The sequence below is a fragment of the Capra hircus genome, chromosome 1, assembly GCF_001704415.2.
Source record: "Capra hircus breed San Clemente chromosome 1, ASM170441v1, whole genome shotgun sequence".
In the NCBI taxonomy this organism is placed as follows: Eukaryota; Metazoa; Chordata; class Mammalia; order Artiodactyla; family Bovidae; genus Capra; species Capra hircus.
Window position 1 is genome coordinate 124,178,120 of NC_030808.1, and position 27,557 is coordinate 124,205,676.

The following is a 27,557-nucleotide window of genomic DNA, read 5'->3' on the forward strand; positions in this document are numbered from 1 at the left end:
ATCATTTAATGCAGCAAGCTTCATTGCTGTTTCATTTTAAGAAATTACCACAGCTACTCTAACCTTCAGCAACTAACACCCTAACCAGTCAGCATCCATCAGTATTGAGGCAAGACCCTCTACCAGCAAAAAGATTACAACTTTACAAAGGCTCAGATGATAGTTAGCATTCTTTAGCAATAAATTATTTTTTAATTATGGTGTACATTTTTCATACATATGCTACCACACACTTAATAGACTACAATATAATGTAAACATAAATTTGCTATGCACTGGGAAACCAAAAAAAAAAAAAATTCTCATAATTGTGGCAATATTCACTTTATTTTAGTAGTCTTGAACCAAACCTGAAATATCTCTGAGGTCTACCCAGGTATCTTTTCAAATTCCTTTCTCTAGAGAAGTATCCATGTTAGATGAATGTTATAAAAATAAAGAATAGACTCCAAGCAAAGACTACTCACATTCTACACACTTTGTGTCTGTATCCCTTGGTTACACAGGTTATTTTTGCAGCAAAGCAAAAATTACAGCAAAGAAGACTCCTAGACTTTCTAGGTCTATATCTAATTTTAACTGTCTTTAAAATGGGGTTTTTACTAATAAGCATTAAGGGTAATGTTGAATTATATAAAGCATATTCAATTTAATAAGGCAGATAAATAAGTTATCCTTTAAAAGAGCTTATTCAAAAGTAAATGCATGTATATTTTAAAGAATAAATTTCACTTGTTTGGGGAAGTTGACTACCTAGAATAATTTATCCTCTAAAAGTATCAGCTAACTTAAGTTCTAGTTTACTACTACTCTGAGATTTCTGCATTTCACTCTACTAGACCTGAAACAACAACTTGTGAAAAGTTTTCTTTTTTTTTTTTTAACCATATAGTCTTTCACTGGCTACAAGTATTCATTTATCCACTCATTATGGGCCAACAGATGTTTATTGTGTAGCTGCTATGTGCCAGAGACTGGGCACTGGGTCAGGACATGATCTAATTTCAGGGTATTTTATTTAACTAAACATGAGTTTACAAATATACACTGCCATCCTTCGGTTGTACAGCGTGTTCCTTTTTTCTTGCCAGTTGTCATGAAGGAGGACTACGGAAGAGTTTCACAACATCATTTTGTATAGGCTAAGGAAAAGGCTACAGTGGGGACATGTGTAGTAAACCTAAGTTTACAAGAGAAGAGAAGGCAAAGCCTCCATCCTTTTGTCATCTGGCAGATGGATATGCCTCGACATGCCATGGGTGAAGGTTCCAGGAGAGGGCCCATGCCACTGTATGTGTCTCCCTTCTTATAAGGTGATCATAAAAACTCAGTGTGTGTGTGTGTATTTAAAAGAGAGAAAGAGGATGTGGGTAGGTGTGAAAAGAAAAGTTTAGAAGTGAGAATGTGGACATGAGAATCAGAATACTGGGAAACCAGGCAGGTTGGGTAAAGTTCTAGAAGTCTCTGTAGTCATCTGGGAAAGTAAAATCATATAGCTCTAAGAGCTCATGGGAAGTTTCATGCAAGTCCAGATGCTCCTGCCAGCACCCCTTGTGCCCCAGTCCTGTGGGTTACTCAGTGTGGGTGCAATACCTTCCATGGAGAAGAGGAATAGTCTCCCCTCTCATCTGTCTCCTTTACCAAGGAAACAAAAACCTTCAGAGTAATGTTCAGACAATTTGAGGCTCTCCTATATGCCATAGTTTATGCTAGGTATCAAGAATATAAGAATAAATAAATTGGATAAAAGGGCTGGCTGTCAAGTAACTTGTAGTCTAGTGGGAGATACAAGCTAGTACAATTAAGGCTACCATATTAAATACTATCTGAACATAATGTCAGTGTTGTCCAAAATGCACGAGACAATTTTACATTTTTTACTGTGTAATAGGAAAGTCCAGTGCATCAAACTTTTGAAAATATTGCTTTGAGATAAGGCCCAGGAAGCATAAGTTTAAAAATGGGAGTGGGAAATACTACTTGTTAGAACATGATTAAGTAAATAGTAATATACATAGAACCCAGATATAACATTCAAAATTGCTCACATGGTATATGAATAACTAAAATTTGAGAAACACCACTTCTAGACACTGAATTCTCACAAAATCCTGTCAACTAGTCACTCATATATATTGCTGCCAGAAATTAGACTCAGAAAAACTAGAACATTATCCAGTCCCTCAGGAACTAATGGATGGACTGCCTGGTTCTGCAGCTCATATTCCCTCATGGTGCTGCCTTGATGTCAGGAAGGCCAGAGATCATCAAAAATTCTAATTCATGCAGGATTTTCCCTAACACTAACTCTATGTAATCAACTCTCTCTCCTACAGAGCAATCTAGAACTACCATGCTGTGGGTCATGAAAGGAGTTGCAACTTGCTTTTTCCCTCCAGGAATCAATAATTTACTGTTAGTAGCATTTACTCTGCCTGTGCTTTTGCAGCCCAAAAGCCTGTAGGCAGTTGCCTCAAAATTCAAGAAAATGTCTACTGATAATAAGTGACCCCATGGGGACATTTCCCTCCGTAGGAAAAATCAAAAAGAAGAGGAACTAAAGATGAACAGAGAGAAAACTGCTGAGCTGGCTTCTGCTGTGGAAGTCATTAACCAAGTTGGATTAGTAAACTCTTCCAAAGCTACATCTGCCCTACGAAAGATTGAAGGGCCATATGCCAAAGTGAAAATTAAATAAAGCAACAAAAAGACTGTGCCCAAATGAATTTGGTTTTAGTTTTGCTACACAGAGTGAGGCTCTGCACAATAAAGCAACCACAGAGAAAATTTGCCAAGTTGTGGTGGTTTCTTAGAATGCATTAAAAACTCAGGAAGTCTCTACCATCTCTACTAATGATGTTTGCTACTGGATCATAAAAGGACCTCTATTCTGACTTCTAAGGGAAAACTCATTTACTGAAAATTTCATCAAGCAATGAGAAATTTGCACATCAATTTTAGTATAGTCTGTTAGGCATGACTAAAATTCTGCAACAATAAAGTTTTCAAAATGACTAGTCCTAATCAAAGAAACCTCATTCCTGTGTTAATCGCCTCTTTCCTTTCCAATATTACAAAGTATTTTATCCCATAACAACAGCAAAAAAAAAAAAAAAAAAAAATCCTGGCTCTAAATTTATTAAAGGACAAATAATTCAGCTCCTTGGAATTAGATGATAACATTTAAATGCTGTTATGATTGCAAAGACTTTTCCTATTCCTATTCTGCTTTTTATTGGTAGAAGTGTGTGCATACTTGTAGGAGGAGGTATCAGAGAAAATTCTAGTTCTAGATAAATTTTATGATTGCCAAGTTGCTTCAAGCATTGAAGTTTAAAGTATTTAAAAATTATATCCTGATAAGAAGGAATTTTGAATATCTTCATCAATTCTGGTGGATGATAAATCTGAATTATGGAATATTTGTTTTGTCTTGTTTTTCTTCTTGTACCTTTTTTTTCTCTTTCAAGGATATGCAGTAACTCAAACCAGACCAAAAATATTCCTAACAACTTGTTTCAAAGAATATGAATAAAAAATATTTCTAAATAGTACATCAAATATATTCTCAAGTGCAAATATGGTTCATTCACTAAATTACAAAGATTTTTTTTTTGGTAGCAAATTATCCTTCCCAATCCTTGTTTTATAATCAGTAGAAAAAGCAAATTGGTAGACTACTATATAAAAAGTCTTCTGATACAAACTTTTATAAAAGCTGGGTAAAATAGAATATTTGTTTTTTCAATACAAAGCATAACTTAATAAAACAGTAAGGGGAAATCTCAGATGGTAAACCCCAAGAGGGTTCTGAAGACTCCATTCTGTGTGTATGAAATAATACTGAAAGAATCCAGTACTATTAATCTAGGGACTTGAGTTTTGAGATTAATCTAGGGACTTAAAGTAGCAATAGAACCACACTACTTGAGATCCTAGCAAAAAGTCATAATCCTTAAATGGGCTGCCCACTCTGTGAACTGGTGGCTTTGGAGTATGGAGAAAAACTCTCAAATGGCTATGAAGGGCTCTGCTCACAGAGACTAATTAGCCACCCAAGGCTAATGGATAAGGAAGACCTTGCTAAAACTTAGCTTGCAACCATGGCATAACACATGGGAAATGTACCCAAGCAAGAGTCAAGAGACGTAAAAACAAGATTTGACCCCATAGAATTTTATGTAATAGAATGACATATCAATTTCTAGATAAGTTGAAGTTTTATTTCTTATCAGAACAGTAGGAAAAGCTGGGTGATAACAAAAACTCTCTACTTGGAAATATTATTGGAGGACTACAGATCAATGAAATGCAGGAGGGTCTGAATCATGGAGACAGAACCATGAAAAAATGAGCTGACTTTTTTGCAGCTATTTTTTTCTCTGGTTCACTTGTTGATTTTAGAAACTGGGTGAAAGACTAAGAATTTAGACTTTGCCTGGGCAGAAAATTCTCCTAGGAATAGAAAAATCATCAGAGATCTTAGTAGTCTAAAAAAATGGAAAGATAAAATTAGAGACTTGATGATTCTCTAATTGGAGACTTGATGGTGTTCTCCTTTAGACAATTGCCAAATGTTGATGCTGGAGGAGGAAGGAGGCTGAGGCTTGGAGACCCAGATAGGCAGAGCAGAATTTTCTAGAAACCTGGTGGGCCAAAGAGGCAAGGACTAGGGTTCAGAAATAACCAGGGAGAAGAGTCCGAGGGCATACAATACCCTCCCAGTTGAATGTTCTGGAGGGCTACGATGTGGAGCAGAGAAGAAGGAAAGGCAAACTGAGCTCCACCAAAGTTACAAATCAGTTTCAAGCCAGCCCGGTTTCTGACTGGATTGATGAGCTCAGCCCCATTCTTACTTTACTTGCAAAAAGTGGAGCCTGATAAAGAAAGTATTAAGCAGATCTCTGCAATTTAATATGTACCATCTGGAATTCAACCAATAATAACTTGACTTTTCCAGCTTTCAGAGGCTGTACACATTCTTTGATTTGTGGCCCTACTCTATCTTCAACATTTGCTTCCTATCTCTTTCTCTGACTCTTCTGCCTCCCTCTTACATCTTTTAAGGACCTTTGTGATTTTATGTGGGCCACCAAGGGAATCTAGGATAATATTCCTATTTTTAAAACCTTAATTTAATCACACCTGCAAAGTTCCTTTTGCAATGGAGGGGAATTTATTTACAGATTCTGGGATTAGAACATGGACATTTGGACATTTCATTAGCCTGCCTACCACAAAAGTAATGTAAAAATGAGGGAACAATGAGATTTATTATATAGCAGGTTAGAAAGTAATGAAAGTGAAAATGTAAAGGAAACTTTTATACTCTACTGGTGAAACTGTAGAATGTTACAGTTTCTTTGGAGACTGTTTGACAATATCATTTTCTGGTGTCTACCTTAGAGAAGATATTACATGTGCACATGGGGACAAATTCAAAATTAGGCATAGCAGCTCTGATAATAATAGTGAAAAAGAGGAGCAATCTGATTCTCAGTGGGAGAAAGAGGCATAACCATGATTTATGTGTGCAATGGAAGCCTATACATTAGATAAAGTCAATGAAATGTTGTTGTTCAGTTGCTAAGTCATGTCCAGCTCTTCACAACTCCATGGAGTGCAACATGCCAGAGTCCTCTGTTCTCCACTATCTCCATGAGTTTGCTCAGACTCAAGTCCTTTGCGTTGGTGATGCTATCTAACCATCTCAATCTCTGCCATCCCTTCTTTTGCTGTCAGTCATTCTCAGCATCAGGGTATTTTCCAATGAGACCAATGAAATATGTACATATACATATATTAATATGATATATTACAAATTATTAAACTAGAAATATATATATAAATCTCAGAAACAAAAAATCGGGAAAATTATTGAGTAAATTAATGGAAAATCATAGCAGTGAGGAAGATAGAGCTAGCACCCAGTTCTAGACTTATACTTGTAAATGTGTATGTCCCTTTTCAAGTACACATAATAATATACTAATACAATATAACATATTATATATGGATGCATAGCTATAGAAAATAATACCCCAAAGTTTTAGATTAGGATTGTCTCAAAGAGGAAACAGGCTGAAAAAATAAAGGAAAGAGAATTAGATTTTATTTGTAATATTTAATTTTTTTAAAATCTGGAATAATTAGTGAAAAATAATCCCTGCTTAATCTCCAAGGAGGTTTATGGGTATTTGTTTTACTATTTTTTTCAATGTTCTTTATTTTTCATTTTTTAAAAATAATTATAGGTATGCATTAATGATAATTTTCATTCTATTCCATTTCCAAATTATTATAACCCTGAAATTAAGGGAATCAAATTTAAGTAGGAATTGATACAAGAAGCTCAATCATATGCATATTCATGAATAGTAAATAAGGTTGAACATAACAATACAAGTGATTAGAAAATAGTGCAAAGGAAAAGGATGATCAAATCTGACTGTTTGATATTGCTGGTTGTGTTTATTTAAAGTACTACTCAAAGTTTATGGAACCTCTGCAGAAAATTTATCCAAGAATGGGGGTTCAAAAGTGTTATTATCTTACAATGTACTTTTATATCCACCATAATTTAGTAATTTCCACATAATATGCTAGGAAAGTTATGACCAAACTAGATAGCATATTGAGAAGCAGAGACATTACTTTGCCAACAAAGGTCTGTCTAGTCAAGGCTATGGTTTTTCCAGTGGTCATGTATGGATGTGAGAGTTGGACTGTGAAGAAAGCCGAGCACCAAAGAATTGATGCTTTTGAACTGTGGTGTTGGAGAAGACTCTTGAGAATCCTTTGGACTGCAAGGAGATCCAGCCAGTCCATTCTAAAGGAGATCAGCCCTGGGTGTTCTTTCGAAGGAATGATGCTAAAGCTGAAACTCCAGTACTTTGGCCATCTCATGCGAAGAGTTGACTCATTGGAAAAGACTCTGATGCTGGGAGGGATTAGGGGCAGGAAGAGAAGGGGACGACAGAGGATGAGATGGCTAGATGGCATCACCAACTCGATGGATGTGAGTTTCTGTGAACTCCAGGAGTTGGTGATTGACAGAGAGGCCTGGCATGCTGCGATTCCTGGGGTCACAGAGTTGGACACGACTGAGCGACTGAACTGAACTGAACTGATACTAAAATAGTTTAGAAATTTACCCTACCTTTTCTGCCTGTTTCATGATTCATAATGAGTATTTTAAGGGTGGGGAGAGCTGTCTTCTGGTGGCTCTTTCTCTCTTTTTCTAATGCCCCCTCATGGCCCTGCTCCTGAGACTTTATTTACAATATTTTGTTCTTGTTATGTATGATGAAAGATATGAAGACAAAATTATTGACAAACCTAAGTCTAGAATATCAATGCCAAGTAAATTCCTTCTCACAATCAAATAGTGTCTCACAAGACTGCCTCGATGATACATAAGATTGTTATACTTTCTGAATCTGTCTCAACTGTCAAACTGTCCCCCTTTTAAGATATACCTTTAAAGTTGGCTAATTTTCCTCCAATCACAAATCTAAAAGCATAAATCTAGAGTTGGGAGCTAGCTCCTTCTACCCATCAAAAAATAGTTGGACCTTGATGCTGGGAAAGATTGAGGGCAAGAGGAGAAGGTGACAGAGAATGAGATGGTTGAACGGCATCACTGACTCAATGGATTTCAGTTTGAGCAAACTCTCGAAGATAGTGAAGGGCTGGTAAGCCTTGGCAAGCTGCAGGTCACAAAGAGTTGGATATGACTTAGTGACTAGACAACAACAAAACAATAGTAAATGGAGTAAAATTCTCAATTGTAATATATGTTGCTTACAAAATTCAAGTTACAGCAAGCTGTCCTTTGCTTTTTCAGAAATTGACTGCAAGCCCCATTCTGCTGGATCTCAAAAATTTCAATAAGGAAGCAAACTCTTCTTCTGGCTTGCATTTTGCATTTGTTTCGCCAAGATGCTTTAGTAAGAAATTTGCTCTTGGTTTTCAGTTTTGATGAAAGGGGAATCTTGAGGAGCTTCTACATGCTTCATTGTATCCTAAAATCTGTCACTCAAAGAACTGGAAAATCACTATGGAAATCCTATTATTTGCTAAGCATATTTACATAAAATTATATACACAGAATTTGGAGAAAAGCCAGATAATGGTTTGGGGGTACCAATAAGTTGTCCACGAAGATGAATTGGGTCCAAATCTCCTCTATTGATCCACACAAGCTTCCATTCTGATTGGTGGACAAAAATGATGTTCTGAGAGCTGTGATTTTTCTGTCTGTTCAAGTCCATCTCCAACAATATCTGAAAACTCTGATCACTTGTCTTTTCCCAGTATAGTAACTCAGGTAAAAAAAAAGAAAAGTGAAAGTGTTAGTTGCTCAGTCACGTCCAACTCTTTGCAATCCCATGGACTGTAACCCACCAGCATTCTCTATCCATGGAATTCTCCAGGCAAGAATACTTTTAAGATTTGAGTGAAAAGCTATGACTCTTTGGTTTCTGTTCACCATACTTTTTCTTTTTAATTATAAAAATCAAGTACTATTCTTCTTGATAAGATAGACTTCACATTTTTTTCAGGTCTAGGGATCAATAAACAATTACTCACCATGGATCACTGGGAGTCAAACCAGTCTAATGAACAAACCTATCTTTCTACCAATTACTATAGTCATGTCCACGCTCTGGCATTTAACGGCTTGAATCTACCACTCCAGGAGCTGTCTTTGCATCTTAAATGAGGCATTCCATTTCAATGGCAGTGTCTCTTACCAGCATCCCAAGTTAACAGAGAACAGTTTCAAGAGCTTTTCAAAGATAATGATGGGACTGATGTTACCAACAATTTTTTCCCCAATAATTATGCCTTTAGAGATCCTTTTTCAGAGCCCTTTTGGGCAACATGGGCTAGGGGCAGACATAAATGAATGTGTTGTATGTGATCAATCCATTTCTCTCTGTCTTCAGAGTCCTTCCCAAAGCCTTGACTGTCACATATGAGATCAGACAAGACTGTGATGTGTGTGCTTAGTTGCTCAGTCACGTCCGATTCTTTGTGACCTTATGGACTGTAGCCCACCAGGCTTCTCTGTCCATGGAATTTTTCAGGCCAGAATACTGGAGTGGGTTGTCATTTCCTACTCCAGACAAGACTGTGAATTTAACTGCAAAATACTGGCAACTGCAGGATCAAAATGTGAATTACTTTTTTTATGTATCCTCAGACCTATGCCACAATTGATAAAATATTTTTCAGCCTTTTAGCCAAGAAATTCTTTCTTTCTATCTTTTAAAGTATGAACCTCAGGTTTGGAACTTGTAATTCTTTTTTAAGTCATTAAATGCTGTTAGAATCAAACACTTTATTTTCCTTGAGTTCCTTATGTCTCTGCAAATGGTTATTTGGCTGTAGCCCTGGTTCTCTCAAAGACTTACCTTCTGTGGCTACTTCATTGCAGGTGACCACAGATGAAAATTAGAGGGCTGTTTCACACTGCTTGCCAAAAACCTTTCATATTGGCTAGATTTCAGAGCCTTCAGCCTGAATCAGACCAGATAATCAATTCCAGATACTTTCTATTTGCCCGAGGTTCTAATATGATGTTTTCTTATATGATTTCCAGAGTCAGTGTCTATATCAGTCAGGGTTATAGGTTGCAAGCAAAGGAAGCTAATTTTAATAGTTGAAGCAGAAAATGAATTTGTTATAAAGATATGGCAGCTGATGAAATTTTGAGAGGGATGGAGGAACAGGTGAAAGATTTTAGAATTAAAGCCCATAACCATATCACAGAACCAGCCCAAGGAGGGAAATTCACTGCCACCAGTACTGAGTATTTCAGACTAGAGTTTACATGACTGTCAGTGATAAAACTTTATTTGCATCTGATACTGATGGAACTTCTGTGCCAGGAATTCAGTCCTGGAAGCAATTCATACGTGACAGCCAAATGCTTAAGTATATAATGACTAGTATGGCTAGTACAATGAATTCTTCATGGAGCCCCTTTCTGACAACTGGCCCACTTCTGACCTATAGTCTAGCATCACGTTTAATTGGATTTACCCAGGGTACACACTTGTGCCTTAAGTGCAGTAGGGTGACAAAATGAATTTTCTAGTTTCTACTTTGAGTATGCTGAATACATAAGGAGGAAATTCTCCAAACATAGCACAGTTTTCAAAAATGCTAGATAATCAAAAAATATAACAGATATTCACTATTCCTGTTAGCTCAGTTGGTAAAGAATCCACCTCCAATGCAGAAGATCCCGGTTCAATTCCTGGGTTGGAAAGATCCCCTGGAGAAGGGATAGGCTACCAGTGGTCATGTATGGATGTGAGAGTTAGACTGTGAAGAAAGCTGAGCACCAAAGAATTGATGCTTTTGAACTGTGGTGTTGGAGAAGACTCTTGAGAGGCCCTTGGACTGCAAGGAGATCCAACCAGTCCATTCTGAAGGAGATCAGTCCTGGGTGTTCTTTGGAAGAAATGATGCTGAAGCTGAAACTCCAGTACTTTGGCCACCTCATGCAAAGAGTTGACTCATTGGAAAAGACTCTGATGCTGGGAGGGATTGGGGGCAGGAGGAGAAGGGGACGACAGAGGATGAGATGGCTGGATGGCATCATGGACTCGATGGACCTGAATCTGAGTGAACTCTGGGAGTTGGTGATGGACAGGGAGGCCTGGCGTGCTGCAATTCATGGGATCACAAAGAGTCAGACACGACTGAGCCACTGAACTGAACTGAACCCACTCCAGTATTCTGGCCTGGAGAATTCCATGGACTGTATAGTCCATGGGGTTGTAAAAAGTCAGACACGACTGCGCAACTTTCACTTATACTATTCTTGATGTGTAGTCTTGTTTTCAATCTTCTTTTGTATATAATTTTTGTCTAAAGTATATTGGATATAAACTGCATAAAGTCTTCTTTCCTGGGTCTTATTTTGGGCTTTTTGTGTGTGTGTGTGTTTATGTTTTCTTTTGCTTCTTTGCTTTCTCCTTTCTAATATTGCTATATTACTCGAGTTTTCTTTATATTTTTCATCAAGTAGTTTAAATTTTTGGTTTTAGTGCTTATCATTAAATTAACTTTTAAAAACTGAGCTGTCATTTCTCTATTACCATTAAAGAAAAGAATTCTCTCATCATCAGGATAAAAAAATTAGCATATATTTCTTTCTAACCACATTCAACTCATAGTTTTCATTAGAATAGTCTGGAAACTTTATATCCAGAATATTTTATTTGTTCTTATTGTGTCCTCTCTTAAAAAACAATACTTTGACACATATTAGTGCATTCAAGCAGGCCTGGTACAATTGGGCACCTAGCGACTCCAACCAGTTCTGGATCCTCACCTGGGGGGAGGAGGTGTCCTCTAGAGGATGGGGGCACAGACTCACCACTTGGCACAGGCCTCATTCAAGAGAACAAAGCTGAGAGGTGAGGAAAGGGCAGCAACCCTGGGGGCCATGATCACAAATGTGGCCTCCCCAGGCTGTCTCCTGATTTCTGCCCCCATGACATGCTTCCTTTTAATGGAGAGCTTTAACCTTCCCTTCACAGTTCTCTATCCTCTGGCCTCAGTTTCCTTCCTGGCCTTCTTGCCCATTGGTCCCCACACTCTGTTTAGTTCCTCCCCTAGAACATACACCTGAACCTCTCCCCGACCCCATCCCTCAGGGGCTGCTTGTCACTGGAAGCCTCCCTGATCCCAACAACAGGCTTCTCTGATGGCTCAGTGGAAAAGTATTCACCTGCAGATGCAGGAGACACAGGAGACCCAGGTTCGATCCGTGGGTCAGGAAGATCCCCTGGAGGAAGAAATGTCAACCCACTCCAGTATTCTAGCCTGAAAAAAATCCCATGGACAGAAGAGCCTGGCAGGCTACAGTTCACAGGGCTGCAAAGAGTCAGACACAACTGAGTGACTATGCACACACATACACAGTGCATAAATATGTTAATTTTTTTCACAACTCAGATTTTCCATATACTTTAAATATTCATTTGGTTTCATTTATTAAGTAGCTAAAGAAAGTTTCCTAACTTTTTTTTTTTTCCACTAGGAAGTCTATTTGGGTTGTCTACTTTCTAAATCATTGCCTATCTAAAATTTCTTTCTGAAGTATTTATTTAAGTAATATAGATTCATGGGTTATGGAATGCTTTGGTGTCAATTATCCCTTTAAAACATTGAAGAAACTATTCCAATGTCTCTTATATTCACTATTATGGAGAATCCAGTGGCACCCCGTGTATGTGTGTGTGTCTGTGTGTGTGCACGTGTGTTTCTTAACTCCTTGTTTAGATAACTGGTTTTAGTTTAGTAAAGCTAAGAAGAAGGGAATTTTATCACCTGCAAAAAATGTATGATTTCCTTTGGTTATAAAAATTCAACTTTTTCCAAGATATACTTTGGACGTGTGATTTTTGTTAATTTTGCCTGCAATTAAAATCTGGAAGTTTGACAACATTCTCTGTCAATGAGACTATAGGGAAATGAACTCTCTCATATTGCTCATATGAATATGTAATGCATAACTTCTATGGCACGTAATTTGTTAACATCTAATAAAATTACTTACATATTACCTTCTAACCAACAATTCTACTTCTAAAAAATTTCACGAAGATATCCTGGCAAAAGTATGAAGCTATTTGTACGGAGTTATTCATTACAAGATTATTACCTTGTAAAACCCAAATATCCTTCAACAGAGCTAGTTTTAAAAGTATAAATATACCCACAAAGTAGTATTATGTAACTCTAAAATAGAATAAGGAATCATTTTCTGATCTTAAGAAGTAAACAATATAAAAAAAATAAAAACAATGGTTTCCTATAAAAGGAGAAAAGAAATTTAAAAATCTAATTTATTTGAATCTATCTTGCTTTATACATTTTATATATTTATAAATAAATTTATTTTAAAGCAATTTCTGAAAAATTAAAATGATAGTTTGTGAGTAAACAATGTGTATTTAATTGATGGCATAGAGATTATTCCAAATGACTTTTAAAAACAGTAATTTGATTGTAAATTAGAAGGATATAACCCAAGAAGTAAAAAGAATTTAGAAATGAATTTTTAAGTAATCATATTGTAAGCAAGGTGTTGATTTTGTTAGTCTGAATCTGAAATGGGTATTATTTAGTATAAAAAAAGTATAAATGTGATATTCTGATTCTATAATTCTCCCATGTTATTGAGAACCCGGAGTCTCAGCATTGACTAGAGGAGATATAAATGTAACATTGAAATAGTTAAGTAAAATCTTTTGTAATCTTGAATTTGAATTGAAAGTACCAAGGCAAAGTTGTGATGAATTTTCCTTTAAAAGAAAATATTTCCTAACTCTGCATGTTAAAAAAACCAAGAGAGAATGACCAACCCATTTACAACAAATGCTCTTAGCATTTAAATTATGGCCACCACATACTGTTTCTCATTAAAAACGACTGAGGTTCTTTGGAGAAATGTTTGATTTTGAGTCTAGAGTAGAAATTTTACAAAGTGAGCTCAATATACCATCAGACCTCACAGCAAGGAAACATTCCAAGACAGGTCTCAGAAGTCAATCTGAAGAGGCTCGCATAAGTCAAAGACAGACATTTTCAGCATTAATTAAAAAATTAAGTAGTTTGAAAATCATCAAAAATACTTAAACCTATTTTTCCATAGTATGAAAAATTAAACATATAAGATATTAGTGAACCAAGTCATAATTTTGAAAGCTAGTAAAGAGGGAAATGATTATATACCTTTTCTGCCTTTCCTTTTCTGTACAACAGAGTAACCAGATAGTGATGAAAGGAAACTTCTTTTACAGAAATATTCCAGTTACTAACTAAGGAATGAATGACAGAATATTACTATTATTCAAACCATAATGAGTCTGCACATTGATCATCAACTGTTTATAATATCACAAAAAGATAAAAACACAGATATTCTATCCTTCCTAATAGAAAGCACTAATGAAGCAGCCTTACAAAAAAAAGAGAGAGAGAGAGAAAAAAGTCTTTTCTGATCAAGCCTCTAGATCCATATACTAACTTTTAGAGAATACTAGAGTTAAAAAATATTTGTCATTTAATACACCAGGGAGGCAATTCACAAAACTCAGACTGGAAAACTCCAGGATTAAAAACAAAACAGAAACCTACCTTTTCTTTAATAAGAAATACTTGTAAAAATTAAAAACAAACAAAAAAGATGGAAAGGAATATAAAAAGGCACATAAGACAAAGTCAACCACTTCCTATGTGAGAACATTATTTAGACCTTGATTCAACCAAATGGCCAAAAAACTTTAAAAATTGTTTTCTGACATTTATAACACAGCTGGGCTTCCCTAGTGGCTCAGATGACAAAAAAAAAAAAATTGCCTGCAATGCAGGAGACCTAGGTTTGATTCCTGGGTCAGGGAGATACCATGGCAAAGGGAATGGTTACCCTTTCCAGTATTCTTTCTTGGAGAACTACATGGACAGAGAAGCCTGGTGGGCTATGTCCATGGGGTCACAAAGATTCAGACATGACTGACTAACTAACACTTCACTTCATGAGACAATTAGAAATTCAACAAGATTCAGTATTTGATGACATTTTAAAATTTTATTTATTTTAATTGGAGGCTAGTAACTTTGCACTATTGTAGTGGATTTTGCCATACATTGACATGAATAAGCCATGGGTGTACATGTATTCCCCATCCCATCCCTCAGGGTCATCCCAGGGCACCGGCCCTAAGCACCGTGTCTCCTGCATCAAACCTGGACTGGAAATCTGTTTCACGTGATCACATATGATAATATACATGTTTCAATGCTATCCTCTCAAATCATCCCACCTTCACCTTCTCCCACAGAGTCCAAAAGACTGTTCTATATATCTGTGTCTCTTTGCTGTCTCACATATAGGGTCATCATTACCATCTTTCTAAATTACATATATATGCATTAGTATACTGTATTGGTATTTTTTGTTCTGACTTACTTCACTCTGTATAATAGGCTCCAGTTTCATCCACCTCATTCGAACTGATTCAAATGTTTTCTTTTTAATGGCTGAGTAATACCCCATTGTGTATATGTACCACAGCTTTCTTATCCATTCATCTGCTGAGGTTGCTCAGCAGATTGCTAGGTTGCTTCCATGTCCTGGCTATTATAAACAGTGCTGTGATGAACACTGGGGTACACATGTCTCTTTCAATTCTGGTTTCCTTGGTGTGTATGCCCAGCAGTGGGATTGCTAGGTCATATGGCAGTTCTATTTCCAGTTTTTTAAGGAATCTCCACACTGTTCTCCATAGTGGCTGTACTAGTTTGCATTCCCACCAACAGTGTAAGAGGGTTCCCTTTTCTCCACACCCTCTCCAGCATTTATTGCTTGTAGACTTTTTGATAGCAGTCATTCTGACCGGCATGAAATGGTACCTCATCGTAGTTTTTATTTGCATTTCTCTGATAATGACTGATGTTGAGCATCTTTTCATGTGTTTGTTAGCCATCTGTATGTCTTCTTTGGAGAAATATCTGTTTAGTTATTTGCTCTGTTTTTTGATTGGGTCATTTATTTTTCTGAAATTGAGCTGCAGGTGCTGCTTGCATATTTTTGAGATTAGTTGTTTGTCAGTTGCTTCATTTGCTATTATTTTCTCCCATTCTGAAGGCTGTCTTTTCACCTTGCTTACAGTTTCCTTTGTTGTGCAGAAGCTTTTAATTTTAATTAGGTCCCATTTGTTTATTTTTGCTTTTATTTCCAGTATTCTGGGCAGTGGCTCATAGAGGATTGTGCTGTGATTTATGTCAGAGAGTGTTTTGCCTATGTTTTCCTTTAGGAGTTTTATAGTTTCTGGTCTTACATTTAGATCTTTAATCCATTTTGAGTTTACTTTTGTGTATGGTGTTAGAAACTGTTCTAGCTTCATTCTTTTACAAGTGGTTGACCAGTTTTCCCAGCACCACTTGTTAAAGAGATTGTCTTTTCTCCATTGTATATTTTTTCCTCCTTTGTCAAAGATAAGGTGTCCATAGGTGCATGGATTTATCTCTGGGCTTTCTATTTTGTTCCATTGATCTATATTTCTGTCTTTGTGCCAGTACCATACTGTCTTGATGACTGTGGCTTTGTAGTAGAGCCTGAAGTCAGGCAGGTTGATTCCTCCAGTTCCATTCTTCTTTCTCAAGATTCTTTGGCTATTCGAGGTTTTTTGTATTTCCATACAAATTGTGAAGTTATTTGTTCTAGTTCTGTGAAAAATACCATTGGTATCTTGATAGGGATTGCATTGAATCTATAGATTGCTTTAGGTAGTATACTCATTTTCACTATATTGATTCTTTCAATCCATGAACATGGTATATTTCTCCATCTATTTGTGTCCTCTTTGATTTCTTCCATCAGTATTTTATAGTTTCCTATATATAGGTCTTTTGTTTCTTTAGGCAGATTTATTCCTAAGTATTTTATTCTTTTCGTTGCAATGGTGAATGGGATTGTTTCCTTAATTTTTCCTTCTGTTTTCTCATTGTTAGTGTATAGGAATGCAAGGGATTCCTCTGTGTTAATTTTATATCCTGCAGCTTTACAATATTCACTGATTGGCTCTAGTAATTTTCTGGTGGAGTCTTCAGGGTTTTCTATGTAGAAGATCATGTCATCTGCAAACAGTGAAAGTTTTACTTATTCTTTTCCAATCTGGATTCCTTTTATTTCTTTTTCTTCTCTGATTGCTATGGCTAAAACTTTCAAAACTATGCTGAATAGTAGTGGTGAGAAGGGGCACCCTTGTCTTGTTCCTGACTTTAGGGGAGATGCTTTCAATTTTTCACCATCGAGGATAATGTTTGCTGTGGATTTGTCATATATAGCTTTTATTATGTTGAGGTATGTTCCTTCTATTCCTGCTTTCTGGTGGGTTTTTATCATAAATGGATGTTGAATTTTGTCAAAGGCTTTCTCTACTTCTATTGAGATAATCACATGGTTTTTATCTTTCAATTTGTTAATGTGGTGTATTACATTGATTGATTTTTGGATATTAAAGAATCCTTGTATCCCTGGGATAAAGCCCACTTGGTCATGATGTATGATCTTTTTAATATGTTGTTGGATTCTGTTTGCTAGGATTTTATTAAGGATTTTTGCAGCTATGTTCATCAGTGATATTGGCTTGTAGTTTTCTTTTTTTGTGATATCTTTGTCTGGTTTTGGTATTAGGGTGATGGTGGCCTTATAGAATGAGTTTGGAAGTTTATCTTCCTCTGCAATTTTCTGGAAGAGTTTGTGTAGGATAGGTTTAGCTCTTTTCTATATTTTTGGTAGAATTCAGCTGTGAAGCCGTCTGGTCCTGGGCTTTTGTTTGATGGAAAATTTCTGATTACAGTTTTGATTTCCGTGCTTGTGATAGATCTGTTAAGATTTTCTATTTCTTCCTGGTTCTGTTTTGGAAAGTTACACTTTTCTAAGAATTCGCCCATTTTTTCCAAGTTGTCCATTTTATTGGCATATAATCACTCATAGTAGTCTGTTATGATCCTTTGTATTTCTGTGTTATCTGTTGTGATTTCTCCATTTTCATTTCTAGTTTTATTGATTTGATTCTTCTCCTTTTGTTTCTTGATGAGTCTGGCTAATGTTTTGTCAATTTTATTTATCTTCTCAAAGAACAAGCTTTTAGCTTTGTTGATTTTTGCTATGGTCTCTTTTGTTTCTTTTGCATTTATTTCTGCCCTAATTTTTATTATTCTTTCCTTCTACTAGCCCTGGGTTTCTTCATTTCTTCCTTTTCTAGTTGCTTTAGGTGTAGAGTTAGGGCATTTATTGACTTTTTTCTTGTTTCTTGAGGTAAGCCTGTATTGCTATGAATCTTCCCCTTAGCACTGCTTTTACAGTGTCCTATAGCTTTTAGGTTGTTGTGCTTTCATTTTTGTTTTTTATTTCTTCTGTGATTTGTTGGTTATTCAGAAGTGTGTTGTTTAGCCTCCATATGTTGGAATTTTTAATAGTTATTTTTTCCTATAATTGACATCTAATCTTACTGCTTTGTGATCAGAATAGATGCTTGGAATGATTTCAAATTTTTTGAATTTAGCAAGGCTAGATTTATGGCCCAGGATGTGATCTATCCTGAAAAAGGTTCCATGTGCACTTGAGAAAAAAGTGAAACTCATTATTTTGGGGTGAAATGTCCTGTAGATATCAATTAGATCTAACTGGTCCATTGTATCATTTAAAGTTAGTGTTTCCTTGCAAATTTTCTGTTTAGTTGATCTATCCATAGGTGTGAATGGGGTATTAAAGTCTCCCACTACTATTGTGTTATTGTTAATTTCCCCTTTCATACTTGTTAGCATTTGCCTTACATAAGTATTTGATGATATTAAGGAAATAGTATCAATTCATTTTTTTAAGAATGGTAATGGTTAAGCACTTTGAAAGTATTTGTTTTAGAAATAAGAACTGAAATATTTACAGAGGAAATGACTTGGGGTCTAGAATTTACTTACAAATAATTGAGAAGGAAAAAGTTAATTTATGTGTAGATGAAACAAGATTGACCAAGGACTAATAACTAGATGGTTGATGGGTATACAGGGGTTCATCAACTTAGTCTGTCTTTCTATAGGCTTGTAATTTTCCATAATAAAAAGTTGAAAATAGTGTCTACTACTTAATAAATGCTATAATTCAGAAGATACAAGTCTGTATGTGGGCTCAACTAATTTACTATTTTTTTTTTCTCTTCTGCCTTCTTAGTTATTGACTTTCAGAATTCCTGTTTTATATATTTTGGATCTACTGGATCTATATTTACAGCCTTTTGTGTTTTCTCTTTTATGTTTTTCTCTTTATGTTTTGTTTCTGAGTCCTTGAACTTTCATTGGAAACTGTTAAAAAGTCAAATTAGGTTATTTTTCAATACCAAACTTTTATTCACTAATTTTATTGCATATTTTATTTGCTATTGCATTTTTCATCTCCAGAAAAAACAATTTTCTCTCAATCTCATTGAGAATATTATCTTATTAAATAATCAAACAAAATAATAATAGTGATAATAATTTCATTAAATGATATGTTTCAGTCTATATTAAATATTTTCATTACATGCTTACCATGTTTCACAATTACACTCATCTCACATGCTAGCAAATTAATGCTTAAAATTCTCCAAGCCAGGCTTCCACAGTATGTGAACCATGAACTTCCAGATGTTCAAGCTGGATTTAGAAAAGGCAGAGGAACCAGAAATCAAATTGCCAACATTGCTGGATCATCAAAAAAGCAAGAGAGTTCCAGAAAAACTTCTACTTCTGATCTCCTGGAGAAGGAAATGGCAACCCACTCCAGTACTCTTGCCTGGAGAATCCCATGGACGGAAGAGCCTGGTAGTCTACAGTCCATGGGGTCGCAAAGAGTTGGACAGGACTGAATGAATTCACTTTCACTTTCACTTTCTGCTTTATTGACCATGAAAAAAGCCTTTGAATGTGTGGATCACAACAAACTGTGAAAAATCCTTAAAGAGATGGGAATACCAGACCATATGACCTGCCTCCTGGGAAATCCGTATGCAGGTCAAGAAGTAACAGTTAGAACTGGACATGGAATAAGAGACTGGTTCCAAATCAGGAAAGGAGTATGTCAAGGCTGTATATTGTCACCTTGCTTATTTAACTTATATGCAGAGTACATCATGCGAAACCCAGGCTACAGGAAGCACAAGTTGGAATCAAGATTGCTGGGAGAATATTAATAACCTCAGATATGGAGATGGCATCACCCTTATGGCAGAAAGTGAAGAACTAAAAGCCTCTTAATGAAAGTGAAAGAAGAGAGCAAAAAAGTTGGCTTAAAGCTCAACATTCAGAAAACTAAGCTCATGGCATCTGGTCCCATCACTTCATGGGAAATAGATGGAGAAACAGTGGAAACAGTGTCAGACTTTATTTTTTTGCACTTCAAAATCACTGCAGATGATGACTGCAGCCATGAAATTAAAAGGTGCTTGCTCCTTGGAAGAAAAGCTATGACCAACATAGACAGCATATTAAAAAGCAGAGACATTACTTTGCCAACAAAGGTCCGTCTAGTCAAGGCTATGGTTTTTCCAGTGGTCATGTATGAATATGAGAGTTGGACTATAAGGAAACCTGAGCACCAAAGAATTGATGCTCTTGAACTGTGGTGTTGGAGAAGACTCTTAAGAGTCCCTTGGACTACAAGGAGATCAAACTAGTCCTTCCTAAAGGAAATCAGTCCTGAATATTCATTGGAAGGACTGATGGTGAAGCTGAAACTCCAATACTTTTGGCCACCTGATGCAAAGAACTGACTCATTGGAAAAGACCCTGATGCTGGGAAAGATTGAAAGCAGGGGAAGGGGGACAATGGAGGATGAGATGGTTGGACGGCATCACCAACTCTATGGACACAAGTTTGAGTAAGCTCTGGGAGTTGGTGATGGACAGGACAGCCTGGCATGCTGCAGTCCATGGGGTTGCAAAGAGTAGGACATGACTGAATGACTGAACTGAACTGATATTTCATAGATTTGCATACATTATATCTTTAGATTATTCATATTCAACAGACAAGAAACCTGGGGTTTATAAAGCTTTAGTAACATTAAAAAGCCATAGGCTAGACTTGGCTGGCTGCATTTGGAAGACAGTTCATCTTGGTTGGCTTGCTTAAGGGTCCAGGTCTTAGATGGAGCTTGGCTGATCTAGGTGGGATTATCCAAGTGGTTACACTTTGTTCCATGTGACTCTCCTCTTCCTTCTGGGAACAGTGAGCTAGGCTATATATGGTCATTTAATGATGGTAGTAAAAAAGTGCAAGAAGACAAGCAGAAATATGCAAGAATTCAGAAGGCTTATGCTGGAAACTGGCACATCATCAATTCTTAAAGTCACATGGCTGAACTTAAAGTAAAGAAGTAAGGAAATATATCCTGACCCTTTCGTGGGAGAAAGCTGCCTGTTACAGGGGGAAAAAAGGGATGAATCTGGATTGCCTAAGTGAATACACAATCATTCATGCAAGTGGTTTATGTATTAAATGACAGCACTTTAAATCTGGACAAAAATTTTAAAAAGCTTATGCCCTTAACCACTATCCAAGGATTCTTTTATATAAAAATACATTCACTGATGCCAGGGATTGATATGTTCATTGGAATCTATTGAATCTTTTCATGTGCCTGTGATTATTCTTTTCTCAAAGGGGAAGAATGAGGGGTATGTATTACTGTACAGTATTTGGAACTGGGATGGTCGGTTAAGTTTTGTGCATGTATTCCTTCCATTTTTCACATCAACTAATTAGTGACACTCCAACATATCTCACTGGATTATAAGAATTAAACGTAACATCTGCACATACCTGGCACATAGTAGTAACTTGGTTTTCAGTCCCCTATATCTTCCAAAGCCTTTGACTGTGTGGATCACAATAAACTGTGGAAAATTCTGAGAGAGATGGAAATACCAGACCACCTGACCTGCCTCTTGAGAAATCTGTATGCAGGTCAGGAAACAACAGTTAGAACTGGACATGGAACAACAGACTGGTTCCAAATAGGAAAAGGAGTGCGTCAAGGCTGTATATTGTCACTCTGTTTATTTAACTTATATGCAGAGTACATCATGAGAAATGCTGGACTGGAAGAAGCACAAGCTGGAATCAAGATTGCCGGGAGAAATATCAATCACCTCAGATATGCAGATGACACCACCCTTATGGCAGAAAGTGAAGAGGAACTAAAAAGCCTCTTGATGAAAGTGAAAGAGGAGAGTGAAAAAGTTGGCTTAAAGCTCAACATTCAGAAAACGAAGATCATGGCATCCGGTCCCATCACTTCTTGGAAAATAGATGGGGAAACAGTGGAAACACTGTCCGACTTTGTTTTTTTGGACTCTGAAATCACTGCAGATGGTAACTGCAGCCATGAAATTGGAAGATGCTTACTCCTTGAAAGAAAAGTTATGACCAACCTAGATCGCATATTGAAAAGCAGAGACATTACTTTGCCGACTAAGGTCTGTCTAGTTAAGGCTATGGTTTTTCCAGTGGTCATGTTTGGATGTGAGAGTCAGACTGTGAAGAAGGCTGAGCACCGAAGAATTGATGCTTTTGAACTGTGGTGTTGGAGAAGACTCTTGAGAGTCCCTTGGACTGCAAGGAGATCCAACCAGTCCATTCTGAAGGAGATCAACCCTGGGATTTCTTTGGAAGGAATGATGCTAAAGCTGAAACTCCAGTACTTTGGCCACCTCATGTGAAGAGTTGACTCTTTGGAAAAGACTCTGATGCTGGGAGGGATTGGGGGCAGGAGGAGAAGGAGACGACTGAGGATGAGATGGCTGGATGGCATCACAGACTCAATGGACGTGAGTCTGAGTGAACTCCGGGAGTTGGTGATGGACAGGGAGGCCTGGCGTGCTGCAATTCATGGGGTCGCAAAGAGTCGGACACGACTGAGTGACTGAACTGAACTGATATCTGCCAAGAGTCCTTTTTCCTCCTGCATGGAAACATGCACAATACTTTTTAATGCTCCTCAAATTTTCAAAAACACTACCTTCCATTCATGTTCCTTACTTCCTCGGGTCTCAATTATTTCTCAAGATGACTTGCTCCAGGCTCCATCTCCTAAGCATCTTGAGAAACTTAGCTCTCAAATGACACTAGTAATCCAATTTTCTTCAATTTCCATTCATCCTTCAGACAGCTAACACTCCACACAATTGAATTTCTCAGGTCAACAATATCCTCCACATTGTCAAGTCAGTGAATACATTTCTTTCCTCAGACAACACACACTCTTAACAGTATTTTCCATTGCTGATTACTTATACCTTCCAGAAACAATTTCTTTTCTTGTTCTATGATTTCATTCTCTTTGAGGTTTTTTCCTGTTACCTCTCTGGTCATTCAGTTTTACTCTCTTTTGTGGTTTCTTCTCCTGTCCTCAATCTTTAAAAACAAGAGTTTACCAAGGTTCTCACCACCTGGAATCATTTCTAATTTGTAATGTAATTTCCTCATTAGATGATTTCAAGGTTTGCAATGGCTTTAGACAACTTCCAGATGCTGAAAACTCTCAAACTTATATCTGAGTCTAAACCTGTCCTTCAAATATTATGTTCTTACCTATCATTCCCACTGGAATATATCCATGGACAAATTCTTGATTTCTGCTCTTGACTCCCTTGTTTAATTCTGATAGCCATTCCAAGTAGATGTAACCTAAGCTAACTCTCCCAATAACCCTATTTCACATTAATTGTTCTACTATATGACCAACAAACAAATACACACACACATATATCTGAATCTTTTCTTCCATTTATTTGGTTCCTGTTTATTTTCTATTTGATCATTAGGATAAGTTGCATGAGAGAAGAAATCTTGCCTGTTTCATTTACTGTTTCATCCTTAATACTTAGAATACTGTCAAACACAGAGTAATAACTTAGTAAATATTTTGGGGGTGAAAGAATGAATCTTGTCTTACTTTGGTTGCTTTTCTGAAAAGCAAGCTGAAATATACTGAAAAGCCTATTAATTATTAATAATAATTGCTCACATGCTGCTTTATGTTTTACAAATATTTTCATTTAAAATGTCTCATTTAAAAATCACTGCAACCCTGGGAGTTGAGATTATTACTCTCTTTATAAAAATGAAGAATACTGTGACTGAGAGGACCCATACAGATGTTAGCCTGAGTTTTGATTCCAGGTTTTTTTATTCCAAGTTCACCGATATTTCCATCATACCATAGCATTTATGATTTTTCCTAGGGAGTCAATAAGCAAAAGCTATTAAAAATGCATCTTTTAAAAGGAAAGCATTCTAAAAGGCATATTCACATTCCATTTTCACTCATGTATGTAGAAACTATAAAGTCAATAGATTTTTTTCCTGGTGCTATATTTTTTAACACCTCAATAATGAAGGATGTATTTAAACTACTGTGCCCAGTGACTTACAGCATCATTTTTGACTTACAGCATCTGGAAAATTTTTTTGTAATGGTTCAAAGAGAATATTTCATGAACCAATATGAGTCAATTTAAGTAACAACAACAATCATAGTCACAATAATCATAATAATATTCATGCTTTTGTATGGTTCTTCATATATTTTCAGTGTATTTTTATGATACTTGCCCTTTTGATTTTCATACAGACTATAATATAAGATTATTAAGAGAGTTTTTAAAAAATCATTTCAGGTATTTTTAAAAAACTTCTTTAATATCACTATGTAAATAGCCTACTAAAACTCTCAAAATTGACTGCCTTTTAATTTCTCCCTGCAGCTCACACTCAGTAGGAATTATCTCTGAACTCCTCACAGGATCTTCCATACCTCAATTAATCCACTGATACCTTAATCACAAATAACCCCCTTATATTCTTCTTGAGTGCAATGTGCACCTTCTAATGTCCAATATAATCCAAGAGAAGGTGTGGTCTGCAATCTCCTAAACATATCCTGCTACTTACAGTTCATTATTTTCTCCATAACATTTAAACCATACATGCCATTCAGCATCTTGCATGCTTGTCTGAACTCTCCACACCTTTTGCTTCTGTGCCAATAAGTAATTGCAAGCAACAAAAATACTCTGGCTAACTTAAACAAAAGAGAAGTTATTGGAGTCTCACAACACAGTTTGAAGGTAGGAGGCCTAGTGAGGAAATTATGCAGGGAACAAGTTTGATTGTAACATGAGCAATCTAGTCAATACACCACCACCAGGGCAAAATCTACTTCCAAACAGTCAGTTGACTTGTCTCACTGACCAAAATTCTAGACAGTATCCAATCCACTTATCTCAGATGATGTTCTGCCCCTGTCTAAGGGAGGATGTGAGCAATCAAAGCATACCTACAAGACTAGATTCAATAAATAACTAATCATTCCAGAGGAAATAAGAGTAAGGAAATAAGTGGTTTTTTTAAGAGGAAATTATGCTATACTGACAATGGAAAACAAATTCCACTGCAGTCTACTCTGACTATTCAATATTTGTACACCCAAACTGTCATATGTACATTTCCAACATCGCTCAGTCGTGTCCGACTCTTTGCGACCCCATGGACTATAACCTATCAGGCTCCTCTGTCCATGGGATTTTCCAGGCGATAGCACTGGAGTGGATTGCCATTTCCTTCTCCAGCGGATCTTCCCAACCCAGGGATCGAACCCAGGTCTCCTGCATTGTAGACAGACGCTTTACCGTCTGAGCCACCAGAGAAGTCCAACAATATCCGTATATAACACAAATCCACCCATTCCCTTAGAGAAGCAACAAAAATTCATTCAGACCCAAGCCTGTTGGCATTGTTTCTGGCATTGTTCTTTACCTAATCTAATTCCTTCATGATACCATCTCAATATTCTGCAGTAGCAGTTCCCAATCTTTTTGTTACCAGAGACCATTTTTGTAGAAGACAATTTTTCAGAATCATTCAAGTGTGTTACATTTATTGTAGACTTTATTTCTATTATTATCACATCAGCTCCACCTTCGATCATCAGGCATTAGATTCTGGAGGTTGGTGACCTCTGTTCTACAGCGTAGGAGCTAAATGGAATATCTAATAACCACATATGTGTGTGTGTGTCCAACTCTTTGTGACCCCAAGGACTACAGCCCACCAGGCTCTTCTGTCCATGGGATTTTGCAGGCAAGAATACTGGATTGGACTGCTATTTTCCTCCTCCAGAAGATCTTCCCCATCCAGGGATCAAATCCATCTCTTGCGGCTCTTGCATTGGCAGGCAATTCTTTACCACTGCACCACCTGAGAAGTTCAATTGTCATAGAACTCCCTTTATAAAATAGTGGAATAATGGGAAAAAATGAGAATACATATTGATTTAAAGTATAAACATAAGTGTGTAACATATAAGAAGCAAAATAATTGTAACGATTAATACCATCATTTCTGCTACCAGTCATGAGATTGCTTTTTTCTTCCTTTCCCTATTACCTATTATATACTTTCCTGGCTTTTAGCTGGTATCAGCAGTATCCCAGCTGGAGGAGATTATCTGTTCTGTGACATAATCCAAATTTGAAGTTTGAGAGATCTGAGTGGTTGGTGGTCTTGCATATGTTGGATTGTAATAGTCTTAATTGTTTCTTCTAGTCATACCAAAGCAGGTTGGTACCCTCAATGGCTTACCAGGTTCCTTGCATTTGTCTCTTTGCACCACTGTACAGCAGAAGCCCTATTTCCTCTTGATAAACAGGGCCAATAACCTTAATTAATGCCATAATTCTGTTTTTCACAATTTTCCCAGTTGCATGACAAAGGCATGACTACTAGATGGTAATCCAAGCTTCCAAAAGCATTGAATCCACTGCTATATTTCCAAACAGAAACATTCCCCAGGTGGAAACAAAACTAAACTTTGAATGGCAACATAGAGTCAGAAAACAAATGTCAACCCCCTTCACTTACTTTCCTTGATTATTTAATCCATGTATTCTGATGTTAGGGAAACTCTAAATTTCATAAAATGATATGTGTCGAACGGAATCTTTAGTGAACCTGCAATAGTCAGTTCAACTACTTTATAATTTCAGTGAAACTTCTTTACCTTAAATCCAAGTCTTTGGTCATAAATAATAAAATAAGGGATATTGTGACAAGGTATAAGAAATTTCATCAGTAAACAGAGCCTTAAGGTGAATAGAAAACAATGCAAATTCAGAACAGACATTTATCCCAGTGGGAATAAGCTGTAAACAGTTCCAAGAGTAATCAACTTTCTACCATATGGTTGGATGGTCATAGATATATAAAGCCAAATTAAAGCTCCAGGTTAGTAGCTGCTTTCTTGCAAATTGGGCTCTCAGTAAGAATAGCCACGTCACCCTTCATGAGAAGGAAATGCTCTTGAGTCCCAAGATGGACTCCATGTCCGTCCTACCAATATGACCATTTTTTTTATGAGCTCAGTAAATGAACATCAGGATAGCAGTGGTAAATGGCTAACTGAAAATCATAGTGTACATCTTATCCACCTGATTTTTATGAATTTCTTTTGTAATGGAGATATACATCAGCATTTGGGGACTTAGCTTGAGAGATTCATCTATATTTGTTCTTCCAGAACATCCTGTCACTACTTCTCCAATTATGCCACTTCCAATTTTCCAAACACGTGACCAAGGCATTACCTGTCATTCACTCATGTATACAAATCTTTACCTCATGACATCATTCCTTCCAGGCAAAGTGGAGTACCATGACACTGGTGGTATACAGAGTAACTGTGCATGTTAGGCTGGTTAGTCCTAAGGAAAGAGGGTTGTCAGGCACCCACAAGAGTGGAGGACTTACGTGGATACTTGCTAAACTTTTTTTTTTCTTTTCAGTATCCAAATCCCCTTTCTACTATCACCCCAAAAATCTCAGTGAGAAACTCCCCAATTGAATTATGTATTATACAACCATGTCTCATTTCTGCTTTGCAAATAGATTCACCTGTATTATTTTTCTAGATTCCACATATGTGTGT